Source organism: Octopus bimaculoides, chromosome 1, assembly GCF_001194135.2.
Source record: "Octopus bimaculoides isolate UCB-OBI-ISO-001 chromosome 1, ASM119413v2, whole genome shotgun sequence".
Lineage (NCBI taxonomy): Eukaryota > Metazoa > Mollusca > Cephalopoda > Octopoda > Octopodidae > Octopus > Octopus bimaculoides.
The window spans coordinates 154,087,511-154,097,113 of record NC_068981.1 but is presented as its reverse complement, the minus strand read 5'-3'; the positions used below and the strand labels follow the sequence as shown (position 1 = coordinate 154,097,113).

Here is a 9,603-nt window from a genome sequence, read left to right as displayed (position 1 = left end):
AATATATTTGTCAACTAAATGTGGTGGTCCTATAGACTCTATAGTATAGAGGACGGTGTTACTGTTGTTTTTAGCCCCAGGAAGAAATTCATATCTATCTATCTATCTTTTTATACACATATCTATATGCTTATTGAATTTAAAATTTTGAAAACGTGGTTTCTTGCATATTCGGAATCTCCGTCATCTAAAACATAGGGGAAAAAATTTCGAAAAAGTTCAAAATTTTAAACGGAAGGGGGTTAAAAATTTTTTTTTTTTTTTTACATATTCGTAATCTCCGACATCTAAAACGTAGGAATCCGAAACATTTTTTTCGAAAAAATGCATTTTTCAAAGAGAGGTCCTTTGAGATATTTGTACTAGAACGAGTCCGTATGACATTCGCTACCATAAAAACCATGAATCGTCTCGTTGGAAATCTGTACTCAACAACGCGATTTTTTTCTCAATAACGGTATAAAAAAGCTAAATACCAACAGTTATTTCCCTTACTTCCAAGAAATCAATACAATGTGAGCTGTGACGAGTCTACGTGGTCCAATATTATTTTCTAAAAATGATATAATTAATAATTTCTGCAATTGAGAAGGGAAGCAGTCAATTAAATTGACCCAAGTATTTGATTTAGACTATATGTGATCGATCCCGGTCGAAGCACAAAGTTGGCCACTTCCGGATTTAAACTTGTAGCGCAAAACTTAATGATAATTTTTGTTTCTTTTTAAATTCATAATAATGATAGTCCTTTCTACTATAGGCACAAGGCCTGAATTTTGAGGGGAGTGCTCAACTTCCCACCAAAGTTCAGCTGAAATTCAACCCTAGAATTCAGTTGGTACTTATTTTATCGACTTCGAAAGGATGAAACTTTGAATATTTGAATAATAATAATAATGTTTTCTTTATGTTATTTATATATTATATATAACAATAATTAATATAAAGCTATCATAATGCAGAGTGTATATTTAAAGGGAGATAATTTACGTCGACCATGAAATAAATTAATAAATTCTGCACTTTTGAACACAGCATATTCGAAGATTGTCCATTAATTCTTTTTAACAAATATTTGTGGATTATGTGCCTTAGGTATTACTTTTGATAATCTTTAAGTTTAGGAGAGTAAAAAAAATAAATAAAAATATTCAAGGGACGTAACTGAACGTCTTACCAGTATTCTCCGTACTACTCTGTTTATAAATAAATCACACATGTGATTGAATATCATAGTTTCTTATGAGAAATCGAAAATGCCTAGTGGAAGACCGGCTGCACAACATCTTGTTGCTGAAAACGAAATCCTCAATCTCATCTTATCTATATGCATTTCTATGGCGGAATTCAATCCCAAAAGAAAAAAACGTTTGTTTATTTTTTGGCTGCCATTTCTGAAGTGTATAATGTTGAGTAGGTGAATTTCTAGAACTGTTTGGTGACCCTCACTCGGCGAGATCGTGTTCATTTAATGAAATTTTCTACAGTGCAATATATTCAAACATCTGGAGCATAACTGTAGAAAATTTCATTAATAAATATTTATTTTTAATGAACACGATCTCATTGAGATCAGCATGCAAGTCCTAGAAATTTATCTGTTGAATTTCATTATCATTTCCATCGACAAAGTTCTCTCCATGCACAATTGTTTCTTTTCTGCCTGTTGTTTTTGACTCCGTTCCGTCGGGTACTTCTGCAAACCATTTCGTTTCCGTTTTGGAAAAAGAAAAAAACATTTTAAACTTTTATAAGAAAAAATTCCGTCGCATGCAGTTTTAGAAGAAAAAAAAAAAAGCACGTGTGTGATTTATTTATAAACAGCTAAAAGAAAACGGATAATAATGGTAAGTCGTTCAGTTATTTCCCTTGAATATTTTTATTTACTTTTTACCCCCCTAAACTTGAAGATTACCATTACTTTTTTATTTATTTTCATTCATATATTAGCAAGAAAAAATATAAACACGGGAAAAACAAGTCGATACTAGTTATGACCTATTAAAATCCAGCACCAATTAATAGTAATTGGCAACGTACATTGTGAAACATTCTCTCTCTGACTTATTCCCATTTTATTTACGAAGTTAAACAACAAAGAATTCTACTCTCTGTGTTTCTCTATGTTCGTCATCATCCACTGTTATAGGTCGGGTAGAATGTGTTGAAGCACTTTTTTTATGGCCGGATGCCTTTCCTGTCACCAATCTTTACTTGTTTCCGGCGAACTTTCGGAATAGTTATTCCACATAAGTTAAAATTTCTCCGTTTTAGCCGGGATTTTCATTTTTTTTCTTTTCTTTCTCTTTTGTTGCATCCCGCATTTCAAAACAATTGGGGAGGGAAGCTTTTACTGAAAAAAAAAATCCATAATTTTTAAACATCTATCTTTCCCATTCCCCTTACATCGTACCTTCACAATAGCCAAGTACCAGTAAAAAAAAATTTTCCCCTCATATAGTTACTCTATATTCTGAAACACATCACATGCACTCCACATTTTTAGGAGAAAGAAATTTTAAAATCCATATAATTAAAACATTCCCACACACACTCATCGAGTCCTCATAAAAGTAAACCACCACTAAAATGATTTTTCTCTTTTCTGTTATTTTTAATTATTTTATTGTATTCCAAGAGTATAATGGAGCGGGGTCACAGGTTAAAAAATCGTGAATTTCAAAAAAAATTTTCGGAAGCTCATTCACCCCTACTCCATCATCGTTTCGAGATGCGTAGTGCAAAAACAACAAAAAAAAAACAACAAAAAAACGTCTAGCGAAACGGAGAAAATCCATCGTGAGACAGTTATCCTGGAATAGCTAGAAATAACAGCTAAATCTATAGGTGTCGAGCACGCACTTCATTCTTTTTGTTACTTTTTTGTTGCTATTATTTTTTTTTGTGAGGACTTGCATTTTTTTAACTGATTAATTTACACGGTAACAAATACGGAATTAATGGTTCTGAAAAATTTTATTTTCAAAAATTCCAATTTTTAAATATATTCAATTGTAATGAAACTTTTTTAAACGCGGCCCGTTCATTTGTGCATGCTGCTATTTCGAGCGAATCAAGGAAAATATAAAATTAAATTAAATAACAGAACACCTGCCCCGGTATCTGAATCCTCGAAATTTATGATTCACTGTTCTGTAAATGCAGCCAAGTTGCTGGAGATTTCGATAGCTGGCCCATTTATCGGTGGAAATTGTTGGAACAGGCAACACATTCCCCTTTATAACAGATTCTAAAGTTTCCGTACTTCTGTCAGGTACGTACTGCAGAAATCCCTTTTTTATTTTGGTGGTATTGTTTACTAAACCATTTCGTCTGCGCACATACACGTTTTCTGGGTTGCAATAATGTCATCTGTCTTCAAATAATCCATAATGCATACCGGATTAAAGTTATTCTACACTTTCATTTTAAGAGTATATATTTGGAAATGTAATGATTATAATTTCTTCTCAGGGAGAACTGAGAATTTGACAATCGTAACAGTGGTACCTCCGTTTTTAAGGATTGAGATTTCCTGTGAGATGGAGACAGTAACGTAGCTAACAGGGGAGCAAGAGAAGCGACCGCTTCTCCCGAGCACATTTTCCAAATTGACGCCTCTCCGGCAATTTTTACAAAACTCATTAGTTATCTATATCAGTAGTTGTGAACTTCATACATAATGACATTGTTACTGAAACAAGAAATTAATGGACATAAAATACAATTACGTATGTTATAACTAATGGAATATTATATAATGAAATGATAAGAGAAATGCTGAAGAGTGTTTGGTATGTATCTCGGTGCCTTTTTGTATCTGCTCGCTCCTCACAACTTTAGAAACTGGTTACGCCTCTTGGTGGAGGACAATACTTTGGTGAAGGTAAGTAGATATACCAACTGACATTGATTTATTGCGGGTGTTAATGTTGTTTGTCATTAAAGAATTACGGGTGGGTTGTAGGTGAGTGTTTGTAGGGTTAGTTGTGATTAGGGTGATGATTGTAGTTGTATTATTGATGGTGATGATGTAGTTGTATTATTGATGCCTTCTACCAGCTATAAACAACCCATCGATGGTGAATGACGCCAATACCACAGCACAGTAGTGGTTGTGGAGATGAGAACACCACTGTCACCAATCACCATCATTGATATTAATTCCAGTGATACCTCTCTCACCTCTCACCACCAACAAAACTGTGACCAGCTAATCACCAACACAATCTCAATCACCATCATCATCATTTGTAGTATTGGTGATATGATAACTGAGATTGTGTACACGAGTGCTTCTCAAACTATCTGATGTGGTGTACCGGCAGTTTTTTTTCCCCCAATGTGCCAGGGACCAGTAATACTTAGTACCGGAAACAATAGATGTAATGAATATAATAAAAGTAGACATTTTTTTTTATCTTATATTTATTTTGTAAACAAATAATACAATATTACATAAGCATTATATAATGTTTTATTCTTTTCTGGAAACTCGCCGCATATCGGCAGCTTATGGCTCGCGGACCACCACTTTGAGTAGCCGTGGTGTACACCACACCATACCATTGTCTGAATAAGATAGGGGTGGGCATGACTGGAATGTCTTTGCCCATAGAGTTAGTGCAATCAGAGCTGGGCGAAAGTAAAGAATACGTACACCCGGTATTTAGGGTTAGGGTTTTTGTTACGCCGAAAACGGGTGGTGTACGTATTCATTACCTCCGCTTAGAGCTGACCGAGGTTAAGCAACATCAAGGTAAATGTACATATGCAAACACACACACACAGGGTCAGAAATCAACATTATAATGCTGGGTTATTTAACATGACAAAGATTGTTTAATTATGGATGGGTGGATCTCCAGTTTCGACGAAGATCGTTTAGTTGTTCCATCATCTGAATTGCCGGCTCATTGAATTAACACATAGAGCGTATAAATTATTCCACGGACACGTGTACCAAATACTGGTATTGTGTCAAATATTCTGAGGGTCAATCTTCAACCTCGGGAGGTTTTAAGCAAAAACCATGATTTCAGACATCAATGACTTTCTGTTTGTCAATGAATGTGCTTCGACACTGACAGGCAGTACCTGTGTCGTCAGCCTCAGATGCTTGACATGCAATAGTGTCGTGACAAGTTTTCTTCGTGAATTACAGGTCTGTTTATTTCAAAACAATGTCGTTTTCTTGTTTGTTTGTTGTTGTTTTTTTTATTTTGTAACAAAAATATCTACTAAGTCATGTGTCCTTTTTTTCTTTTTCTTTACATACCATAGATACCACGAGTGAGTATTGCTCATTGTTGTAATATATGGTTGCACTGTATTATTAAGTTAAAAATTCATTCTTTGGTCTGGACTAGACAATGGGAAGTCACTCTGATGTAAACTCGAGATCTCAACATCTAAAAATTGTCATTGGAAGTTCAGATTTCCTGCAACCTCTTCAAGAGAAGATTTAGAAGAAATGGTTAAGCCCTAAAATTCTTTAGCATATTTTGAAAATTTTAAATTTATTTTACATATACGTAAATGATAAAATATAACTGCTGTAACAAATCAACTCCAAAGCAGATTAATTTTGCTTTACTGAGGTTGTACTGACTTCATATGAAATCAATATTTGTCTAGTGGAACTAAAATGTGTGTTTGGTACTCCTTTTTATACTAAAAATAGAATTTGATCAATAATTCGGATTGTCATATTTCTGGAAGACAATCTCAAAGCATTGTTTCTACTTCCTCTTCATATCACCACCATCATCATTGTTGTTATTGTCATCATCTTCATTGACATCGTCATCATCATTAACAACAGTATCAGTATGAACACAAGCAGCAGTAATACATGTGAGGATGATAGTTTGGCAGAATTGTTAGTGTCGTACAAAATATTTTGAAGTATTTAGTTATATTGTTTTAACATTCTCAGTTCAAATCTTGTCAGAGTCTACTTTTAGCTATCGTCATATCATCTAGTCGAACTTGTGCAAACATTTTTAACCTGCAAATGCCATCCATCTCGGTCCTGCATTGGTTGAAGGAGGTGTTTGGAGAGGCATCCAGTGTGTCTGGCGAGTTGCTCTACATAGCATTGTGTTCATACGATCTGCTCGAGTGCAGCCTTGCTTTGGCATCCATAGCAGTAGGTCTTGTTTAGCTCTCTAGCAATTTCCAGCTAAGCACAAGTGCCTTTACACACTCAATAAAATAAAGTACCAATCAGGTGTAGCTGTGTCATTAAGAAATTTGCTTCCCAGTCACGATTTCAGTTTCAGTCTCATGGCACAGGACCTTGGCAAGCGTTTCTCAAAAAGCCTTGCAAAGGGTTTGACAGATATGAATGTTTCTGTAATTTATTAAAACAAAAACAGGGGTTGAAAAGTTACTTCATTTTTCAACATACTCTCCTTGCTTTCAAATGCACTTCTTTCAGTGGTCCACAAGCTTGCTTATTCCATTGGAGAAGAAGGTTTTTGGCTAGTCGTGCAACCATTTATGCCTCGCTTTTTGCACTTCATCCATAGCAAATCAATGACCTTGTAGCAAAAGATATTTGAGCAGTCAGAAGAGGTGATAGTCAGAAGAAGGCAAGATCTAGACTGTGGGCGAGCATTGCTGTGCAAAAATAACACTTGCTTTGACAACAGACTTTGATATTTGGTACGAATTGCTAGTTACAATTTGTTGGCCAGCATTTAACTGTAGCCTACACTAGTAACTGTAGACTTCTTTTCCAGGTAAGGTTCCAGTATAGGCCTTTTTCTGCAGAAGGTTGAGTTATGAATTTTTTTTTTTTCTCGCTAGCAATTCCGAGTATTTCCACTCCATGCTCTGCTTTTGGATTCTGGTTGAACATGATGGACCCAAATCTCATTACCCGTGACTATTCTCTCCAAAAAAAACTTTGGCTTCATCGCTGTAGCGGTCAAGTAAGCATTGACAGGTCTCACAACGATCACACTTATGTGCTTTGGTAAGCTCTCTTGGCATCCACCTTGCACAGACTTTACAGAAGCAAAGCTTGTTGTGGATGATTTCATATGCAGAACCATGACTAATTTGCAGAGAACATGCCACCTCATTGATGGTCACTCATCGGTTTGCCAGAAGCATCTCTCCAGTTTGTTGAATCTTCAGGTCAGTGGTGGCATTTGATGAACATCCTGCCCCTTATTCATGCTTCATGCTTATCTAGTCATTTTCAAACTTCTCAATCCACTCATACACACTTCTATGTAGAGAGTACTGTCCCCATATTATACCGAAAGCCTGCGATGATCTTCAGCCCCTGACACTCTTTTAGACCAGAGAAATCGGATCATCTTTTGGTTGTCTCCCATGAACACTTCTAAAGGCTTAACGCCATCCCCATCCCTACTTAAGGTTTATCTCCTATGTAAGGTAGTGCTCATGTAGCACATAAAAATGATGGTGTAGTGTATGCAGGTTGAAGGGTATTGTTTGTTTATGAATTCTTCCAAATGCGAGCTTTCTTTTCAGGTACATGACGCTGCTGTCCCCCATCCTAGGGTCTCACGGGCCCACACCTCCCACACCCTTGGGATTGGCACACTCAATGTGGGCACACTGAAAGGTAGATCTGGTGAAATTGTTGAGATGCTTGAATAGAAGCGTGTAGATTTGTGTTGCATCCAAGAAGTAAGGTGGAGAGGAGGTTCCACTAGGTTCCTCACAGGCAAAGAACATAGGTACAAGATTTACTGGGCAAGGAACACAGATGGGGTCATGTGCCTGGGTATAACTTCTTGCGAAGAAATGGGTTGATAAGGTAATCAAGGTAGTCAGAGTCTGCAATAGAATACTTAAGATTATATTAGTGCTACATCATGGGTTAGCAACCATTATCTCAGCCGGGGCTACCTGATGGACAGACAGACCGATTTTATGACACCTTGCTGACTACCTCGTTGATGAATGACAGGGACCTTGTCTTTGTCGCTGGTGACTTCAATGGACATGTTGGACAACATGCAGTGGGTTTCCATGGCATACATGGAGGCTATAGTTTTGGTTCCCACAGTGAGGAGGGAACCAGACGGCTGGAGTTCTGTGATGCAAATGATCTTATGGTTTGCAATTCTAACTTCAGGAAACCTGCCAGTCACCTAGTCACCTACCGATCTGGTGGACACACTAGCTAAATTGACTACATCCTTGCCATGAAAAGAGAAAGATGGCTGCTTATAAATGCCAAAACCTTCCAACGCGAAGAATGTATCCCACAACATGAGACTAGTAGTTAGCAACTTGAGGATTGGGGCTAAATGGATGCCCAGAAGTAGACCAGCTTGGAGGAGAAGAGTCTGAAATCTTAAATATCCTGTGAATGGACAGAGCTTTAGGGACGTATTACTCGAAGCTTTTGACGAAATAGAGGAGGATATAGCATCACATGATGTGGAAGACAACTGGAGGTTTCTATATGACAACCTGCTGAGGGTCACTGACCAGATCTGTGGATGGTGCAAAGTCCTCTCTCAACCCAAGGTAATGTGGTGGTGGAACAATGTTGTTGACAGGGCCATTAGGGAAAAGAAACAGGCTTGGAAGGACTGGAAGAACGGTGGTAGCAGGGAATTGTATCAGACTGCCAGAAGGGAAGCTAGGAGACCTATGTCAGTGGTGTATAGCCAGCCCACTTATGAGTACCCTTCATTCATTGGACAATAAACTTTGCTTGCGAAGACCTGTTGAGGCAAGTGAAATCAAAATCACTGACATGGCTGATGACAGTACTGCCTGATTGGCACTCGTGCCAGTGACATGTAAAAAGCACCATTCGAGCGTGATCATTGCCAGCATCGCCTTACTGGCACATATGCTGGTGGCACGTGAAAAACAACATTCGAGTGAGGTCATGGCCAGTGCCGCCGGACTGGCTCCTGTGCAGGTGACATGTAAAAAACACCTTTTGAGCATGGTCATTACCAGTACTGCCTGACTGGCTCTCATGCCAGTGGCACGTAAAAGCACCCACAACACTCTCGGAATGGTTGGCATTAGGAAGGGCATCTAGCTGTAGAAACTTTGCCAGATCAGATTGGAGCCTGGTGCAGCCTTCTGGCTTGCCAGTCCTCAGTCAAACCGTCCAACCCATGCCAGCATGGAAAGCAGACGTTAAACAATGATGATGTATGTACATATAAATCAGCTCTGGTTGCTAACTTTGAGCTATACAGAAACTAACAGATTATTGAATTTCCTTGCAACTTTGATATGGGAAAAATGTATGTATCTCTCAATGCCAATAAATTGTTGTTGTTTCTTATTGTATACTGTCCATTTTTTGTTCTTTATACCTGCCACTGACTACTTGAAGCTTACTAGCTTCCTACACTTGGATCCCCAGATCATACTTATATATATATATATGACTCTTTATTCACGTTCTTTTACTAGTTTCAGTTATTGGGGGAACTGCCTTGAATATACACATATATACACCCACACATGGGTGGTATATATATGTGTGTGTAGGTGTGTGTGTGTATATATATATATATATATATATATATATATATATATGTAGAATGGGCTTCCACACAATTTCTGTTTATCAACTTCGTACATATA

At 37.4% G+C, this 9,603-nt stretch overlaps 1 protein-coding gene across 5 annotated transcripts in view; it reads left to right on the top strand.

Annotated features, from left to right (window-relative positions):
* The window catches only part of LOC106868430 (tudor domain-containing protein 5), a 90,170-nt gene that overhangs the window by 4,106 nt on the left and 76,461 nt on the right, over positions 1–9,603 (top strand). Inside the window, exon 1 of one of the 5 annotated variants that reach the window (XM_052971664.1) lies at positions 1,527–1,847. The exons of 2 other annotated variants lie outside the window; for them this stretch is intronic. The gene's annotated coding sequence lies outside the window, so the exon portion shown is untranslated. Of the gene's footprint in view, positions 1–1,526; positions 1,848–3,013; positions 3,275–3,325; positions 3,887–9,603 lie in introns of those variants that run through there. 2 more of the 5 variants (XM_014913680.2, XM_014913681.2) reach the window with 2 other exon arrangements.